Source organism: Balearica regulorum, chromosome 5 (assembly GCF_011004875.1).
Source record: "Balearica regulorum gibbericeps isolate bBalReg1 chromosome 5, bBalReg1.pri, whole genome shotgun sequence".
NCBI classification, from domain to species: domain Eukaryota; kingdom Metazoa; phylum Chordata; class Aves; order Gruiformes; family Gruidae; genus Balearica; species Balearica regulorum.
Genome location: NC_046188.1, coordinates 32,119,114 through 32,140,083, shown reverse-complemented (window position 1 = coordinate 32,140,083; position 20,970 = coordinate 32,119,114).

The following is a 20,970-nucleotide window of genomic DNA, read 5'->3' as shown; positions in this document are numbered from 1 at the left end:
CTCACATGTAACTAGCAAAATTTTTACAAGTGAAGCCTTCACTTGACATTTGCACGCATTTACATTTATCCAAACTTAGGAAAGCAGCTATACAAAGCAATTACATCAGCAGAGTGATTATTTTGTAATATTGTTGGATGTTGTCGTAACACAGTTGCATATTTATTTTAAAGCAAGTTTCAACAACATTGCTTATGAGCTCATTCAAAAGAAAATAAAATTTTATACTACTTGCACATATCTTATTTCTGTTTCAGAAAAAGGCACTTGAAAGTCCACTGACATTTCTTTCATAATATGGTAATAGTTTTCTCACAACTGTCGTTGCTTTCAACTTAAACTGAATGTCAGTGAGATTGTGGGCAAGAAAACTCCTGTTGAATTCTAATGGATATGGTGTGAGACTGCTGTGTACTTCCCTCAAGGATGCTGTATGTAATGCAATGGCCTTGTCTTCCCTGCCCCTGACTTCTCGTAGAGTAGTGTCTTCAGTTAAAGAGTGGTGCTCCCAGGAATGTCTGCAAAGCAACTTCCACAGTGGCGAGCGCTAAAATAAAGCTTTGCAAATTTCTTGGAAGCAGCTTCCAAATCTGAGCAAAAGTCGAAGTCATTGTCCACTGTGTCCATGGAGACACAGAAAACCACTTCAAGCTATGACAGCCTCTAGTTCAGTGAATTAAGCTTGAGAGAGAAGTAGATTTTTGTACCCTTTGCCACAGGATGCTCATTTTGTTCTTCTTCAGTTTTAAGACATGTTAAATTAGGGTATAAAACATTCAGCACATAATGTCACACCCTTTTCACTGAATTCATTAAGACAAGTTGCTAACAAACAGGAGCAAAGAACCAATTAAGAGGCTCTCACAAAACAAAAGAGACGGAAGACATAAACTGGTCAGAAACTGTTAGTGCAATACCAACAACCACACCAAGTCAAAACTAAGGGGTGGAAGGATCACTGAACAAATATTTTTCATAAGGCTTTATTAGAAATTCTATCTGTTACACATTATTAGCTCTACTATGCTGTAGAAATACAGGAGGGTAATATGAACTGCCTTATTTATAATACAACAAACCACAATACCACCAGGATGTATATCATCCAAATAATTTTATGTTGCCACTCATTGCTACATTTCCTAAATGGCAGCAGCTTGTTGCCTTACCAGCTGGATTGGTACAAAAGATATTGCTATTAACATAAGTCAGTCATCCTCAGGGTTGTTGACCTGGCTCCACGTGATCCTCATTTCAGCTGAAGGAGGCCAAGCCAAAGCTACCAGCTTCAACAAGGATTGAATAGCACTTTAAGAAAACCCTCTCCACAGGCCATTGACTCTTTTACAGTGCTAAACATCACAAAAATTGCCTTTAAGAGACATAATATCAAACATTACATGCAATTAATGGTTTAATACATGCAATACATGCTTAAAGGTGTGTGCCTTTTTTCAAGACTTACTCCCTTCTGAACTTGCCTATGCCAATTTTGTGTGAAAACTCTTCAGTTTCCTCAAAATACTGCTGAAATAATACTCTAATTCCAACCTCTGCGACGAATTCCACCTTGTATTTTATGACAGTTCCAGCCATTGCAGTCCCCCTAAAGGGGACTTAATGAAGTAATTATAGTCTTAATAAAGAAAGAGTTATATTTCCTTCTGGGAACATTTCTTGTCCCACAATCACTAAAAAGTGAGAATTTAAGTAATATATATCAAGCATATTTTCAAGTTCTGTTTTTCAAGCTACTAGGGAAATACAGAATACTGTGTACACATAATAGAACAAAACAATATTCCTAATGGGAACTCTGTGTTTAAATATTTTTTCTGTCCTGTTAGTATCCTTGCCAGACATTTTCTATTTCTTTAGCCTTTTGTGGTTGTTAGACATGTGCTAACATGTTCCCACTTCTATACAGAGAAGCGTATTTTCCTTTTCTATTGATAAGGAAAATAGATCCTTCCTGAACTATAACAAATACAAAATAAAAAAAAAAAAATCACCTAGGAAAACTTATTTTAAAGAACATATTTCAGCTGGGTGAGTAAGTAAAAATGTAAGACAATGTTAAATATTTTGTGAAACTGAACAAATTTGCCATACTTATTTTAAACACATATGCATCCTATTTGATCAGTTTTGTCAGCTGGATATATACTGAACGCACATTTTTGAAATGTTTTAAACATATTTTAAATATAAAGCCAATAAAAGGAATTTCAGCTAGACTTAGCCGCTCAAATAACTTAATTCTAAAAATTTGTCTGAGGAAGCAAATAGGTATCTATCTATTTCTCATATAACTCACATAACCTCAGCAGGTTCATCCTTTTTCTCTTATTTTGTTCACCCATAGAAAGTTGTACACTCATACAGTCAATATGACAAATTATGTTCAGGGCTTGTTTTTAACATTTGTGCTTATTATTTATTATTGTTTACACCAATCATATGGCTTTAACCTAGGATAGTTTGACAAAAGTACCTGACACAATTAGATGAAACTGCTGATCTTACTGAGATCTAAATTTCTCAGGAAGTGAAAGTGACATGACAAAGCATCCGGTAAACATGGCATGAGAATTTTAGAATATTTTGACTAGTTTTTCAAACTACAAGTCCTTGTACAGCAGACTGAGGAAAAAAAATGAGGCTTATCTAGTATTTACTAACAGGGTGAAGAATTTTTAAGGTTTTTCCTTCAGTCACAGAAAAAAAGTATGCATGCACTATTGAGCCAAGCTGTAAAGTGTACAGCCAGAGCCCTGTCTGACTCATTTAATTGCCTCTGTGCCAAAGCTCCAGTGAAGGACTTTGGGAATATTCTCTGTCTCCTGTCTTAATAATTAAGGTTCTGTGCCACATATAGTATAAAGAACTTCCCATGTGTGTATAAAATTTGCCATCTAAAGTATCTGAGTGTGCAGTCTTAAAAAAATTTTCTGTGAGCATTAGCGCAGGTATGACAAGTTCTGGAACCGTCTAAGATAGGTGATACAAGAAAAAGAGGATAAAGACACTGAAGTGTCCAAAACTGTATATTGTCATTATTTAAATAATTAGCCCCAAAACAATGACCACAAATCTTACAGATGAGAAAAATAATTATTTGTATTTCAGAGCTGAATGAGTGTGATATAGCTGCAGAAAGCAAGACACTATGTAAGAATATAAGAGGCCTTGGGGAATACAGATAAAAGATGACACCTGAACAATAAGGGCCTGATTCAATCCATTGAAGTCAAAGGAGTCTTAGGACTAAGGCCTAAAAGAATAAAGCCCAGTATCTCATAAAAAATCCATATTTTTTTATTCTGCAATATATTTTGCCATCATATATTTTGTATCTTACCAATAAGTTATTAATTCTAATCCTCAGATATTCTGATTTAATTGAAATAATTAATAATCTAGTGTGACAGTCAAGAAATTACTAAGGGAAAGAATGCAGTACTCTGCATGAAATTAGGCTGTAGCTGGAATTCAAGTCTTTGTACTTATTCCATCAGATTGGGATTTTTATCTTTCCCACTGTTTTACCAGCTGTGTGGTTTGGACAACAGTAGGCAGATGATACTCAGGGGTTATAGGTGATATTATTTGGATGTACAATTTATATGGAAAAAGACAGCTATAATAAAAGACATAAACATATACTTTTTCATATAATATACAGCTTTTGGGGTATATAAGAGGAAAAATATTTCTTCTTCTTTTTCCCACAGACAAGTCTTTGATTCCTAAGTTTTTCAATCTAAAGGAAATGCTCTAATGTTATGCTTTTAAGATAGACTACAAAAAGGACACATTTCACAGAATACATTCATTTTCTAGGTGGAACCGAGATTTTTTTTCAATTTTTTTTTTTTTTCATTGCAGTAGAGTCCTTAAATTTTGGAAAAAAAAGATCAAAGAAAATTTCCTGGAAAAAGCTGTGAAGCCATCTCAGCAGAAATGTTATCTAGATACAGGGAAAATGTGTGAATTCTCTCACATTTATCTAGAAGGACTGCAACTGCCATTACCTTACTGGTTTGTTAAAGGTATATATTTACTTTTATTTTGAAAAGATTCTCCACTGAACATATAACATGTTTATATGTTTACTTACCTATAACTAAATGAAGAAAATATGAACAACTGAAGTCATACTACATATATGCAAGTTAGACTGTGAGTGAATCTGTACAAAGTGCATTCAATAACATGAAGGGCTTATTAAAACTTTTCTAAAGTGATTGTACATAAATTCATATTATTATACAATGATTTTCATATTCAAATCAAAATTACAGATTTAAAAAAAACTAATTCCTGAAGGACAGTGGGTCAGCAGTCTCACTACATTATCTATTAGTATCTAATACTGGAAAAATTATACAGGCCATTAAACCAATGGCAAAACTTTTTTATTAATGACCTTGTGTCTATCTCTACATAAACACTCATTTAGGCAAATGACATTTGCTCCCACAGTCAGCCAAGGTAATTAAATTTAACTAAAGTTTTGGAAAAAAAAACATTCCTTATCTGCGCTATGTCCTTTCTACTCAAGAACTGAACGTGGTGCTGAGTGGACAGTATTTTTAACACAACATTTTATGGACTACACTCTGACCTTTCATGAATACCTAAAACAATTTGCCAAAGTCAGGACGCAAAATAAATGTATTAAAATAAGCTATTTAAGCTTATTCCAGTACTTATTTAAGCTCATTAGAAATTATGTGCCAGTTCAGACATCTTTCTAATATCTTAACTTGTCTTCTGCTGTCCAACTACAGTACATTGCATTAATTAGTATATAACTTCATTTGGTCATATATTTATGACGAACTTTATGATCAAGATGGAATGTCCATGGAGAATGTAAAATTTTGTGGGTTTGGTCAACATTATCCAAACTGCCAATTTTTAGCAGAATATCTAATTGCTGCAAATACTCATTGCTAAAATTCAGTATTTAATTCCATACCCATCCCGGACGTTGTTATGTAAGAGTATCTGTAACTTAGACCACTCTTTACCATGGTATGTTCTATAGTGAAAATATTCTCTTTGATTTAAAAAAAAAAAAAACTCAAGGAAACCTGAAGGCATATGATAAGTGATATTTATTAACAAGTCCCCATAAATTCCATGATTCTACCATTTTTTCCTTAAAGTTTTAGCCTACTGTACTTCATACCAAGCAGCTGAAGAAGTTCTGGACTAGCCAAAGTTGATACTCAGCTAAACTTTACAAAGAAAATAATGTGAACACCCAGATAGCAAAAGTGGCACATTTTTGACAGGTGGCTGTTTTCCATAGCCAATAGTGTCCATGGAAATTCAATATAACAACCCCCCAAACTAGTGCTTGCTTAGAAATATATGTATTTTCTGAAAATGTAGCAAACTGATATTCAAAACAGCTAATATTTCTTGCAGCACTAAGTATACATGGTTGTCGACACAGGTGTATCTAACATCCCATGGGGACAATAGGTTAAATATTAATCTACTTGAATTAAATGTAATCTGTGTATGGTTGGTCTGCTGCTTGTATCTATTCAATAGGTGAGAGCAAGGCATCAGGCACTATTGAATAGTGACAATGTGATTAGCATCAAGGTCAAATTTTCTGAGAGGGCAAAATTAAACAGGAGCTGAAATATCATTCTGAAATCAGTGGTGCCTAAAAGCATAAGTCACTTTAAAAAAATTGTCATCTCAAACCATGTGAGAATTTTATTTTTAGTCAGACTAAGGTAGAATTATAGATACAAAAGTGACTTTAAAAGGTCACTTATCTCATTCTTCTGCCTTGAAGTCAACTGTGCTTATGACATTTCTGATGTCTTTGGCCTAATATTGAGCATTTAGTGACAGAAATTCCATAATAACTGGTATGTTACAATAACTTAATATAATTTTCTCCTTAATGTTTCTCCCTCTTAAATAATATATCCATGTCTATCATCCCAATTTTACTGGGCTTGCAAACTGTCCCTAAGTATTTCAGGATTGCTACACTTTTCATAATGCATAAACACTCTTCAAAAACAGTGCTTATGAAATTATGCATTTAAATTCATATTTAAATCAAAGATTCTTTAACCTGACCCTGTGTTTTCATTGAAGACTTTTTTTTGGGGGGGGGGGGGTAAGGGGGGAGGGATGTTTTCTGTTATGTTCCATCAATAATCTTAATGTTAATAAGCCAGACCCTTACTGGGCCTTGAGTTTTGAATCTACAGTAAAAGACATGAAAATGCACTTTGAGCATATATCAGTGGAATATATCAGACTGTTTCTGTCTTCTGCATGAGAAACGGATCTGAAAACTGACTACAAAGAAAATTTTCTATAGAAAAATATTTTCTAAATTATGTAAGTTTTAGTTTTAATGAAGTTTAGATGTTCAAAGATATTGATAGATGTAGGGCAGATTTTGCAAGAGCAAAAACATCTAAACATCCATTAGAAAGGGTAGAGTCAGGCTGTCTAATCTGTTTGAAAATCCCAAGAGGCAAATATTTGAAAACTGCTAATGTACTCTTTGGTATCTAGATTCTTCATGTTGATATTACTTTCAGATCCAGTCAGTTCACCTTACTGCATAAATCATCATTCAAAGTTTTGAGACCTTTCAAACATTAATGTTGGTAGAGGAGTCTACTGGTCTTTGTCTAAACTCTTATGACCTAACATTGTACAGTAACAAAGTGAGGAATCAGAGATTAACATTACTTTGTTGCCATAAAGGTTGAAAAGGAATCCTGAGAGAGAAAATCAAAAGAAAATAAGAAAAAAGGAAACTTTTGGACGACACATGAAGAAATTATAATTTTATTTATACTTGTCAACACAATGGACATTGATATACAAGTTTATATATCAATATTTGGGGGGGGGGGTTAACAAAAGGTTGGAGATACGTCATATGCATAATTTTTCAGGTACCATCAGTCAGTGCAAATAAATTAATCTCAGAAAACATTTGGGAGTATCTAGAATAATGTGCTACTTTACTCTGACAAGTGGTTGTCAGATACTTTTACTGCTAACATAGGTTTTTCTTCCCTTGTAAAGGGGCTTTCTTTTTTCCCCAAATTTATTTCCATTAGAAATAAACTTCCCTACAAGTCGGTGAGACAGAAATTCACATATTAAAAAAAATATTTGATAAAATAGTAAATATAATGTTAAGCTTGCTTTAATCTTTGGGAAACAGCTAGATTTCGGTTAGAAAAGCACTATAAAATTATTTTATAGTTTTAACTGGTAAACTAGTTGGAATTTCTTCAATATACTAAACAACTCACAATTTTGCAGGATCAGGTTTCGCCAGTGCCCATATCAGACATGACATTTTACTATTGTTTGGAGTAGAAGTATAAATCAGCTAACACAAGATAAGCAAGCAAAACACTTGCGAATCTCATTCTCACAAAAGTGGCAACAATTTCAAGTTCATACTGTAGTACTTTTACAGTCAGTGTATTTTTCTTTGTAGTGGTCAAGATGGACATTCTGTGTTTCAGGAACAAACCTAGATCCTTTCTCCCACTTCCAAAGATTGCAAAACAGATTCCAGTGGATCACCTTGGTTACCATATAGAAGTTATCAAAGTTAGTAATATTCTGAATTTTTACAGAATCTCTCAACCACATACTGTGATGGTAGCATTTCACCTGAGAAGTGTTCTCCTTTTGAACTACAATGGGTGTATTTTTAAGAATAATGAACAGGAAAGTAACAGATAAATAAACTAATCATATAGTAGATGATAATATGAAGGAAAAAAAAAAACAGAATATAAAGATAAGAAATCTGAAGATTTCTCCCTGCTCTTTCATTGCTTCATTGATTACTGAATAAGGAAACTGAAGGAATATGACTGTGTGCTTATTTTCTACCTATGTTATATAAACGATATACAACTCAAAGAAGTGACAACTAAGAAAGAGAGAGAAAAACTAATTTTATTTTATCGACTGGTTGTGTAGCAAATCATATGTAGTGTGCCATTTCAACCCAAGGAACACAGACTGCACATTGTTACACATATATTGCACGATGTCATGGAGAGTCTGCATTTCAGCATTAGTGTACAGCTCACGCAGTAGTAGAGTTGCAGTTTGTTTGCTATAGGCCAGTGATCTTAGACCTGAAACTGAAGTCTGGTTGCCATTTATCTCTATTCTCAGAACAAAATCAGAAATAGATATACAAGTTCCACAGGACTTTGAAAATAAGCATATTAACCCCATTTTAGCAAAAAAATTATCAAAGGTCATGCTTTCTACTGCTTACTCCTTTGCAGGTATTTGTGATAAAATGACACACATTTGTCTACATGACAGATGCAGTTATGATATTATAACCACAATGCTATTATGCGTAAATTAAATGTATGAAACATAAAGAGTCATCTCATCATGCTATTCATGTTAAGAAAGTGTTTTATAATGTTTCCTATGCGTATTCATGCCCACAAAGGAATCCGAGTAACTCTAAAAACAAAAAGACAGTGTAAATACTAATGATCTTTATCTGGAGTACTAAAAAGGCAAATACTCCACCATATTTTCTAACTGTCTTTAAAAGGTTTACTCATAGAAGTTTGATTCAAGTGATTTCAGAGCAGAGTGAGCCAATCATCTAATTTTATCTCATGTACAATGTAGATCATGGACCATCACTCAGTAAAACTTGCATCAGCCTCATACTTTCTGTTTGAGCAACAACACAGGCATTAGAATTATTTTTTTTTTTTCTGGTTTAAGGTTTTGAGTGTTATAACCAAGTCCCAAGTTGTATATTTTTCTACAGTATACTACCCTAATTAAAATCAGAAATTTATTTCTAGGATGGATTTGTGACCTCCACTTAAAACCATGTTTCTAACAGAAAATTATTTAATAAGATTTGAAGAACAATCTCTTCCCCAAAGAAAGTTCTTGTTGATCCTGACTTTAGCTCTTAGGCTTTCATCTGTTTTGTCACAACTGGAAGGATTAACAAGCAGCATTTAACAGATGTAGATGCTGGTTAACAGCATGCTTTATAGGACATAGAATCATAGAATCATAGAATGGTTTGGGTTGGAAGGGACCTCAAAGACTGTCTAGCTCCAACCCCCCTGCTGTGGGCAGGGACACCCTCCACTAGACCACGTTGCCCAAAGCCCCATCCAACCCGGCCTTGAACACTGCCAGGGATGGGGCATCCACAACCTCTCTGGGCAACCTGTTCCACTGCCTCACCACCCTCACAGTAAAGAATTTCTTTCTAACAGCTAATCTAAATCGACCCTCCTTCACCTTAAACCCATTACCCCTTGTCCTGTCACTACATTCCCTGATAAACAGTCCCTCACCATCTTTCCTGTAGGCCCCCTTCACGTACTGGTAAGCTGCAATTAGATCTCCCCAGAGCCTTCTCTTCTCCAGGCTGAACAATCCCAAGTCTCTCAGCCTGTCCTCATAGGAGAGGTGCTCCAGCCCTCTGATCATCTTTGTGGCCCTATTCTGGACTCCCTCCAACAGCTCCATGTCTTTCTTATGTTGGGGCCCCCAGAGCTGGACACAGTACTCCAGGTGGGGTTTCACAAGAGCAGAGTAGAGGGGCAGGATCACCTCCCTCGACCTGCTGGTCACACCTCTTTTGATGCAGCCCAGGACACGGTTGGCTTTCTGGGCTGTGGGCACACATTTCTGGCTCATGTTGAGCTTCTCATCAATCAATACCCCCAAGTCCTTCTCCTCAGGGCTGCTTTCAATCCATTCCTCACCCAATCTATACCTGTGCTTGGGATTGCGCCAACCCACGTGCAGGATCTTGCACTTGGCCTCGTTGAACTTCATGCAGTTTGCATGGACCCACCTCTCCAGCCTGTCAAGGTCCCTCTGGATGGCATCCCTTCCCTCCAGCGTGTGGACCACACCACACAGCTTGGTGTCATCAGCAAACTTGCTGAGGGTGCACTCGATCCCACTGTCCATGTCGCCGACAAAGATGTTGAACAGTGCCGGTCCCAGTACCGACCCCTGAGGGACACCACTCATCACCCTTCTCCACTTGGACGTTGAGCCATTGATCACAACTCTTTGAGTGCGACCATCCAGCCAATTCCTTACCCACCGAGTGGTCCATCCATCAAATCCATGTCTCTCCAATTTAGACACAAGGATGTCACGCGGGACAGGGTCAAATGCCTTGCACAAGTCCAGGTAGATGATGTCAGTTGCCCTTCCCTTCTCCACCAATGCTGTAACCCCATCATAAAAGGCCACCAAATTTGTCAGCCATGTTGGCTGTCACCAATCACCTCCTTGTTTTCCATGTGCCTGAGCATAGTCTCCAGGAGGGTCTGTTCCATAATCTTGCCAGGCACGGAGGTGAGACTGACCGGCCTGTAGTTCCCTGGGTCTTTCTTTTTACCCTTCTTAAAAATGGAGCTTATGTTCCCTGTCTTCCAGTCGGCAGGAACTTCGCCGGACTGCCAGGACTTCTCAAATATGATGGAGACTGGCCTGGCCACCTTATCTGCCAGTACCCTCAGGCCCAGAAGATGTATCTCATCAGGTCCCTTGGACTTGTGCACCTTCAAGTTCCTTAGATATTCTCAAACCTGATCTTCTCCTACAGTGGGCGGTTCTGCATTCTCCCCGTCCCTGCCTTCCGTGACCTGGGCAGTGTGGCTCAAGCGCTTGCCAGTGAAGACTGAGGCAAAGAAGTCGTTGAGTACCTCAGCCTTCTCCATATCCTGGGTAACCAGGTCACTTATTTAATTCCGGAGGGGACCCACATTTTCCCTTGTCCTCCTTTTATCACTAACATACCTATAGAAGCTTTTCTTGTTGTCCTTGACATCCCTAGCCAGACTAATTTCTATCAGGGCTTTGGCTTGCCTAGCCTGATCCCTGGCTGCTCTGACAGTTTCTCTGTGCATCGGACAGATGGATGTTATTCAAAAAAGGATACAATTATTTCACTGAAGTTAGTTTTCTTGGCTTCCTGCAACATCTGTGGAGGGATGGATTCCACCAGGGATTTGGTGAATCTGGATTTTCCTCACAGGCAATGTAAGAAAATCAATTATCGCAGTCTTTTCACTAACCCAGGTCTGAAGCCTGAAGCTCTTTCTCCTGCTGAAATATAAACCTCAGTTCTCGCACTTCCTACTCTGGATCCCAAGCCTATCTCAATCTCACAGAGGTCCTCTGGATACTGAGTTAAACCTACTGATATTCTACATGATTGTTCTCCACTGTCCCTACAAACATACCAGTTTTAACTGCTTTCTAGCTATTCATACTGTACACTCTCCAGGATACTTTCTGGGAAACTTATTGTGTGTGGCTTCATCATGCTGCAGAAGAGGAAACTTATGTGGCCTGATTGTTTTAAATATATGGATGAACCAAAAATTAATAATTGACTAACAACTCTACTTGCTATAGCCACCTAGCAAGGAATCACTCAGTTTTTGAGGCAATAAGTACATCTTCTGTACGCTAAATTGTTAAACATAGGCTTTAATATTTCTATTTTCCTTATGTTTTATAATGAATCTAGATGGGAGGTCTGGACTTAATTTCACCTAACTTTAGACTTCTAATAACTATCTGCACGTAAATTAGTCTACAAAGTTCCTATTTATAGTCAACAGAGAGATATAAACAATTTTGGAAGTACTTTAATTGCATACCTTAGGGCAGGATGAACTATATCCCATAAATTCATATTCCTCTTGGCAGATTTTAAAGAAAACCTATTTCATGAGCTTAACTACCACCCTAGGTATTTTTCAGTTCATATCTAAGTGCTGTCTTAACAGGTAACCTCAGGAATAACAGAGACTCATATGCAGCCCTCAGCGTTGTACTTTCTGAAAAGTTGACAATATCAGTGTGCTTTATTTTCTTTACCTTCTTGAGGAATGGTGAAACTGTAGCTCAGGTATACAGATAAGGAATTATATATCATAAATAGCTTGCTAAATCATGAAGAGAAGTTTCTGTACAAGGGCAATATTGACTGAGGGTATTGTTTTGAAGGCGAATCGATGTCTGTATCCTTGCAATTGAGACTACAGCTCTACAAATTCTGTTATGCAATACACTGTTATTGCAACTTTAGAGTTAAAGATACAATTCCATAGATTTTTGGTACCCTTGACAGCGTTCTTATAACTTACGTATGTATACTTTATTGAGCAGATAACATCTTAGTTCTCCTTCTAGGCAGGCAATTTATTTACACTCTCTGATACTTAACTTACCTTTTGACATATTTCTGCCTGTAATGCATAGTCCCAATAGTCTCCTGCAACAACTAGAAAGATCAGCGGAATGAAAATATGTGCAAAAATCATACCCTTGTTTAAAACATCCTATTCAGGAATATAATCAAAGATGAATTCCAACAATCTTTTAGTTACATTTTTAAGGCGGAGTAACATATCATAAATATTCCCAAAATATCTGTCTATTGGGATCTTGCCACAGAACTTGGCATATTTTCATGTGGTACCAGCTGAAAAGCTTTTGCTTTAGTCTGTAGCATTTTTTTCCCTAATTTTCAAGCTTTCTACAGGAGATAACGATGCCAAGTTAACATTATACTTACAGTTTATTAATGAGATTAAACATACTGCAAATTGGGGGGAGGGATTACTGAATGGAAAAGACTGAAGAGAAACAGCTGCATGTTAAAAATACTTTCTTTTTAATATTTAATTTTTTGTGATTGTGACCATATGTCTCCAGAAAGGTCATATGGAGTTCACTCTTGTAAAGTTACATTATTATTTTAAACTACTCAATAATAATTGGCCTTTGGAAAAGCAAATTAACACTTTGATGTTGAGGCAGGTTAAACTGGCTATTTAAGAGTAGGGTTAATTTGAACCATAATGTAAATACCAGGATAGCTCTAAATAAAAATAAAAAATTTTAAAAACCCAGCAATATGGAGATTCTGATGTTAGGTCTGATAGGCCTGGAGCTGATAACTGTTTATGACTAGTTACAGAGTTAGTCCCCAGAATCATCATTTTGTATTAGTTCTGTTATTACACATGGCACATAAATTCATGAATTCTATATCATAAGCAGGTTGAACTAAATGTAGGGATGTTGCTGTTACTATTTTCTAAAGTACTGTTAATTTAATTTTCATCAAACAGAACCTGACCCATTAAGTCAGTTTCAAACTCATCCAATATTTTTGTGAACAACACCTGAGTAACACAAAAAAATAGACTAATCTTTTATCTAACAGTAGAGTTTCTAATCTGGATATGAAGCAAGGATGCATAACTTATGAAAGCATGGAAAACCTCTGTTCTTTCTGTGCAGAGAGTAATTAAACTACAGGAATTAACCTGATTCTTTTCTTGAAAGTCAGCAAAACCATAATTTCTAATATAGACAATTTCACAGTATATATTGATGGACATTTGTTTAGGGTAAACGTTAGGATTTTGGTGTACTGTTTTCCTAAACTATGTAGAATACCAAGCTGAATAAAAATGTAGATTTAATAAAAAGACCAAAAATGCGTTTGATGAGAAAGAATTTCAGTGAGTCTAACTGCAGATGATGAGGGCACAGCTGTAGAAGCTGAGACTGAAGCAATCATGAAAGTGAATGTTCTCTCAGAGTCGGCTGGACTGAATCACTCAGAAGCGTACCAGGTGCCAGACACTAGAGCACTTGCTGTATTTACCACGGCATTGAGAACTGCAAAGCACTGAGTCCCGAGCAGCTTTTTGAGGGGGAAACATAGTTGGAATAAAAGACTATAAAACCAAGATGAAGCAGAATTGCACAGATTGGAGAAAACTGACGTAAAATGTGAAGAAAATGGAATATATTAGTAAATAGTTTAAAAGCATCTCCCCTGACTTAGGAACCCAAACACTATTTTTAAAACAATGATATAATCTTTCATTATGCACCAAAGTTATACCAGCACAAGAACACTACTTCAGTTATTTTTCCCCATCCTGGTTATAGTGTTAAAAATATTCTTACATTAGGATAGAATATATCAATGTGGAAGTCACCACAATAAGAGAAACTCATGCATACAATTGGTTCCAACAATGTAACTCATTCTGCTTCAAAGAATACCACAGATATGAAACAAAATTCAAAGCTCTACAAAATGTGTGTATTTGCAATGCTTCGGAATGGAGGGCTTGGCAGGTGCATAGACACACAAGCCCGTTCTTCACAGGCTCTCTTTGGAGCAGAAACTGCCAAATGTGGTAGAGGAGTGTGCACTGCAAGTTTAACTGCACTCTCTGCTAAACAGATTAATTTTACTTGGAGAAACAAGTACAATGCTTTTCCTACTACCTTCATTTCTAGGCTTGGAAAGGTACAAATCTTGATTTCCTGAACTATAGAAGGTATTTCATATATTAAAAAAAACCCCAAACATATGGAAATATTACTGAGATATGTAAGCCTTGGGAAGGGAAATGCACCACTGTTTACTAGACAAATCCAGCTGGCAGATTTTGAAAGCCATTTAGATGAAGATTATTCTGAAGTACATAACATCTCCGAAACATTATATTGACATCTTCTAATTTTATGTGAAGACTATGAATTCCACCATAGGAATCTACTTTTAGAGACTAGCAATCTGTATGTTTTTTCCACCAATCTCTTAATTTAAAAATGGACATGAATACCTAAATGTATTCTTGCCTGATTGCTCAGTCTATAAATGTGGCGACAGGTCTCCTAAGGCTACAACTGCCTTTAGTAAATGCTTTACCTCTCAAGCTCTGAAGATCTCTATAAGTCTTGACAGACAAAACATATTCTGAATGTACTCCTGTATGCTTTACCTTATGCCATATTAGCAGCACAAATGAATAAAACAAATACATTTTTCTGTTTTTTATAACTTAGCTCTGTGCTTCGCAACAATTCAAGACTTTCCAGTCATCAAGGTGAGAAATGGGTTCATCTACCTGATATTTCTAGTAGCGTCTTGTGGTGAACTATCAAGACTTCATGAGGAGTGTGGCTGCAGGTCTGGTTCCTATGCCTTTCTGCTCCTCTATGAAGGCTATTTAGAACAAGATTAGAATTGTCAGAATCCCGTATCTATAGTTTCAGGGTTTGGGGAAATTCCAATGACTAAAGGAAACCTCAAAGTTTTCTTTGAAACTTCTTGTCTTGTCTTTTTACTAATGATCAGAACAGAGAAGTTTCACCTTTGCTCATGCAAGATCTGCTACTTCAGTTATTTCACTGGTTGGTGCTTAACTAAAATGCTTAGTTACAACATCTTAGAAATTCCATGTCTCAGAAATTATGGTTGCAGAAATTATTCAGTAACATCATCAAATTTTCCTTGTTAAGCTATTACCTCTAGCTTTTCAAGGTAGGCTACCTTTGCAGTTGCCATACCAAGAGTGTGGAAGAATGTGAAATACTGCAAAAGACTCAGTCTTTTAAGTGGAACAGTTAACTTCCACACCTGTACTGTAAGGAGGTAAATCTGCTGGGCATTAAGTGTCTTGAACTTGAATATTCTCTGTTGTGCTAGCAATTAAACCTTATTAATGATGCTAGCTAGTAGGACTTGTAACTTTTGAAGAACTACTAAAATGCCAAGTATTGCATTGGAAATCATATTAGCTATTGCAGACAATCAAAAATAATTTTGTAGTGGCTGTGAGGTGCATTTCACTTAACTATCTTTATTTGAGTAGGTTGTATAACATTCGATATTACTTTTGCAACGGTCAATTTGAGACAATAAATGTGAGTACTGAAGAACTACACAAAGGAAGTCAGGAGCTAACTCCAAGGCTATGCAAATTTACTGTACATAAATTTTGTTACAAAGCTTTACTTTATTGTCACTCTACTATTTTCATAAATGTAAAAAAGTAGGTTTCTGTAATGTTGAATCCATTCTCTTCATTAACAGCAATACTTGCAATTATATGTGATGTCCTAATACATACATATTGGACTTCAGTAATTACAGACTTGTTTATCCATCTGTGTGAAGCATATTTGGTAGGCATCACTGTCAGGATCTATAAAAACATCACCAGTTTGTGATGACAACAGATGGCACAGGAACTGACCATCAAAGTTTGCATATCTAGAAATATCTGCTCCCTGCTAATGACTAGATTCAGAAAATGTCTCATTGATGACTGAGATATGGCAATAATACTGTTTTATTCACTATCACTTGTAGGACTAATAATGTATCTTACAATTTGCTCCAGTGTGTGACTGACGAATAAACCCCTAAAATGGAGGAAAGCTCAGAGGAGATGGGCAAGGGTGATGTGCCCATGAAGCTCAGGGAATAATGCAGGGTGTGACTGACCACAGCTATAACAAAGCAGCTGATTTTACCTCACCACAAAGGGGACCAGAGGGTTACCTACATTTTAAACAGCTATCAACAGCTGAGTGGATCAGCTGGTGGTGTAATGTTTCTCCATGTTCCATTCAAAGAGCATGAATGTCTCCCTGAGGTAGTCAGACCAGCATGGGGGGAGTGAATTAGCAGTTCAATCAAAATTCTAAAATGTCACAATTAGACACCTGTATCAAATTAAAAATTGCAGTTGCTTCTATATTCTCAAACACTGTCAAATCCCTGCTTGGACTTCTAGTCTAAGCCAAATAACTAAGTTTGGGAGTTCAACACTGTTGTCAGTACCTTCTGGACCCATTGGGAGGCAGACCTATTATTTCCTACAGCAAGGCTTTCATTTAATGCTGCTTACACTACTGTCCAATCTAAGACGTAGATGTCCTCACAATACCCTGATAAGAGACATGTCTTGCTGAGTTTCTAGGATGACAGCCTCCCATCCCCACCACTCACTGTGCATCAGTTCCACTGGTCAAGGTTCTGAAAGACTGTGGCACAGCCTTGAATGGTTCTCAGCCTAGATCAGCTACCACTGTAACTCCATCATTTTTTGTGACTGTTCTTTTTACATTCAGTGCCATCAAAGCTCAGAGGATGTGTCCTAGTCACCTGTGCTAGCTCTTCTCTAAAGGGAGCACGAAGGGAAGAAGTGGGGGTGCAGGTAGCACTAGGTGCGGACTGCTGGGCACACCAGGAATCTATCCCAATCCCAACATCAATACATCAATGCCTATGTCTGTACATATCTTGTTAACAACCGAAAAGGATCTCACTAAGTGCTCTCATTTTTCCTGAAATGCTTTCCTCTGAAAACAATATTTTGGGCAAATCAAATGGGCTTACTTCAAGGAGTTGTATTTGGGTTTGTGTTTTGAGGGGGTTTTTTTTCCTGGATTTTTTTTTTTCTGTCATCAACTTTCCCTAAGTTGCCTTTCACTGCCCTTCTAACTCCCCTGTTCAAATGCTACTGCACTTGCTTTTATACATGTTAGTACTTCCTGCCTGGATTGTTGCACCATGGGTGCTGAATGCAGAATATCTGCAAGGGCACACTGCTGAGCCTTGTACTGCTGGTTCTGCTCCTTATTTTTTTTTCTCAATTTTCAAATATTTAATTTCCTTGTGATGAGCAGTAAATTTCTTCCCAATTTCTTTCTTGACTGTCTTTAACAGACCACTCAAATTGTTTGCAACTTTACACAAAGCTGTACTTCAGCTGCCTTAAGCATCTTCTGTAGATTTAGTGTTATCCTGGGGGAATACAAATAATTTTCCTGCTTCTTACCCAGAAAGGCTTACAGCTTCCTTTCCAGATGAGCTGTTCCCCTAAACTATATCTAGGCAGGAGAAAGTGTCCCTCTCTCTCTCTGTTATCCTCAGCATCCTAATAAAACCACATTCCTTAAATTTCTAATTTTCCTGCTTCCACATGTGGCCAGACATCAAAAGCCATGTTTTAAGTCCAAGCCAAGAACCTATATCATACAGCATTAACTGGTATTTTGATATTTCACAGTCTTCCTCCTTTCTAAAATGCTGAAGTTTACACAAACACATACAAAAAAATTACATTTTTAAGAAAGCTGAACTGCAGAGTACAAGGAACAAACTTTAGATATACTGCATTGCATGCAAATTCTTTGCTTCTAAATAGTTTTCTAATATATTAGAAGTACTAAATGTAAAAACTTTCTTACTGTACACAAAACTTGAAAAATAAGTGTTTATTGCTATAAGTTGCAGTTTACTGGCAGGCAAGACAGCTGACTAGGATCCTGAGAATGGGCTGCACTTGATTTTTATTACCCTAAAGATTGATATTCACTGTTTGATCTAGCATGAGATAAAGCTAAAGATATGTATTTAAGTTCTACGGAAAGATTTTACCCAGCGGAGCTATATACAGAAATTTCTACACTGCTATTCTATATACTTCAGTTTACATTCTCTCAGACATAGAAGTGTTGATGGTACAAATTACAGTGTTAGTAAGCTGCTCTTTTTCTTTTAAAAAAATCTATATTTTGCTAGTTCTGTTTCAAAACCTTTGATGCCGAGTTCTATCAAGTAGATAATTTCTTCACTATAGTGTAGCGTGGTGACCTTTTTCTTAAACAAGTGTTTTGTCACGATTCCAATCATTTTCTTGCGAGGAACAGCTTGAAATATCATCTATAATGCTAAACTATATTAATGAAAATTCTTGGGAGATTATGACTTTTCCTTCTGGCAGCAGAAAGCAATATTTCAGATAGAGTGGCAGATCTTTATAATGTGAAAACGTTTACTGCATAGTCATGATGATATAAAATTCACTTATTCAAATTCCTCTGTTTCCCCAAACAGAGTCATACTGCTTGAGGTGAGGTGTTACAGTGAAGTGAATTGTGCATAAACTGTTTGTTTCAAAGCCTGTTTCCTCTTCACTCCTTATCCATCTGAACAGCCTGGCTGTAGCTTTTCCCTGTTATGCCCCCATGTCCTGTTTCAGCAGGGAAGAGTTAATTTTCTTTCCTAGCAGCTGGGATAGTGCTGTGGTTTGGATTTAGGATGAGAATAATGTGATAACACACTGATGTTTTCACTTGTTGCCAAGCAGCCAAGGACTTTTCAGCTTCTCATACTGCCCTGCCAACGAGAAGGTGAGAGACAATCCAAGAAGCTGGGAGGGGGCACAGGCAGGGCAGCTGACCCAAAACTGGCAAAAGGGATATCCCATACCATATGACGTCATGCTCCATATATAAATAGAGGAGTTACCCAGGAGGCAGTGAGGCTCAGGAACTAGCTAAGCATTGGTTCCAGGTGGTGAGCAATTGTGCTGTGCATCACTTGTTTTAGAAATTCTATTACTGTTATTGTTATCTTCCTTTTGCTGTCCTATTAAACTGTTTTTATGTCAACCCATGAGCTTTACTTTTTTCTTTTTGATTCTCTCCCCCATCTCACTGGGGGTGGGAGTGAGCGAATGCCTATGTGGTTGTTTTAGCTGCCTGCTGGGATAAACCACGACAAGCCGTCAGAGGAATTGTCAGGTTCTCCAAAGCGTGTTGGCTTTGCAGCAGCATGTGTCTCCCTACAGGGTGTCGATCTCTGTGAACTACAGTAAGATGTCACTGCGCATGCAGCTGCTGAAGTAGGTGACACTGGAGTCTTGGAGGGCTCTCCATGGACCAAGAAAACATCCAGAAAGTGCAGGGTCTTTAAAGAGCCCGTTGATTATTAAACTACTGAGTTACCAGCTTATATTCCAAAAGCATCCAAAAGATACTCCAAAGTCTTTTTTATAGTTTACAATAACTTGAACTAAAAGAAGTGCATCAGAAATTAGCATTTTGTTATTACTTAGCTCAATCTTAATATTTTTGTGTGATTACAGTACCCAAAACATTTAATTTCATGTGTTTTTAAAAATTTTATTTAAGTTTTATGGAACAACACTCAAATTCATTTTCTCTCATATTCCTTGTTGGTTGTTTTTTTTCCCCTGTATAAACTTTTAGAAAATTGAAGATTACAGTTTCTTTAAGAATGCCACTATACACAGATTATTTGGAAAGAACTGAAGAGTGTTGACGTTAAGTAATGTGCACTCTACAGTATAAATCAAATAATAGGAATCATCTGCACTCTCTCTAGTCTGAAAATGGTCATATGAAATAAATAAGCTACAACTTTATTAAAATAGACATTTAATCATATTTTTAAGCAACCTTCATGTAAAAAATAAAATTAAGGCATGAATTAAAAAAATAAGCTGTAATTAACCTATCTACATGCATTATGAAATACTAAATTAGAGAAGGTGAACAATAGACAGCTAAGAAAACCTTTGCTAATTTTCTTCAGTATAAAGTAAAAGAACAAATTTAGTAATATAATTCTAAACTTAAACTGTTCTGATTTAAATTCTTCACAGTTTCTAGAACACTAGAAGAGATATCTGTCTTGTTTAAATTCTTTAATTAATTTTAGATTTAAATACATTTTCATCCAATATTTTTCCAGTGGGATAAAAATATATCTACAGCTGAATCTATAAAAAACCATTAAGTTCTAATCCTTTGGCTAAGTGCTGTCTCCTTATGGTTCTATGCTGAATTCTATAACTATATCAAATATCTCCCTTCCATATATTCCAGTTGTGACAGTGTATGGCTTTGTGTGGTCCAGCTGCCTTCTGCCTGTTGTCTGTTAATATCTCTGTCATATATAAACGTGGATAAGAACACTGAATTGGCTGATAGAGCTTTTATGCCAATTCATTTGTACTGACAGTATTCAGCCTAAAGCTACTGGACGCTGCTGATGCACAGAGGCAGGGGCAGTTCCTTACCTTCTGTGGTGGGTTGACCCTGGCTGAGGGCCAGGTGCCCACCAGAGCCGCTCTATCACTCCCCTCTTTCATTAGACAGGGGAGAAAAAGTACAATGAAAAAAAACTTACGGGTCGAGATAAGGACAGGGAGAGATCATTCTCTAATTATCATCACGAGCAAAACAGACCGAACTTAGAGAGGGAATTCATCTTATTTATTACTAAGC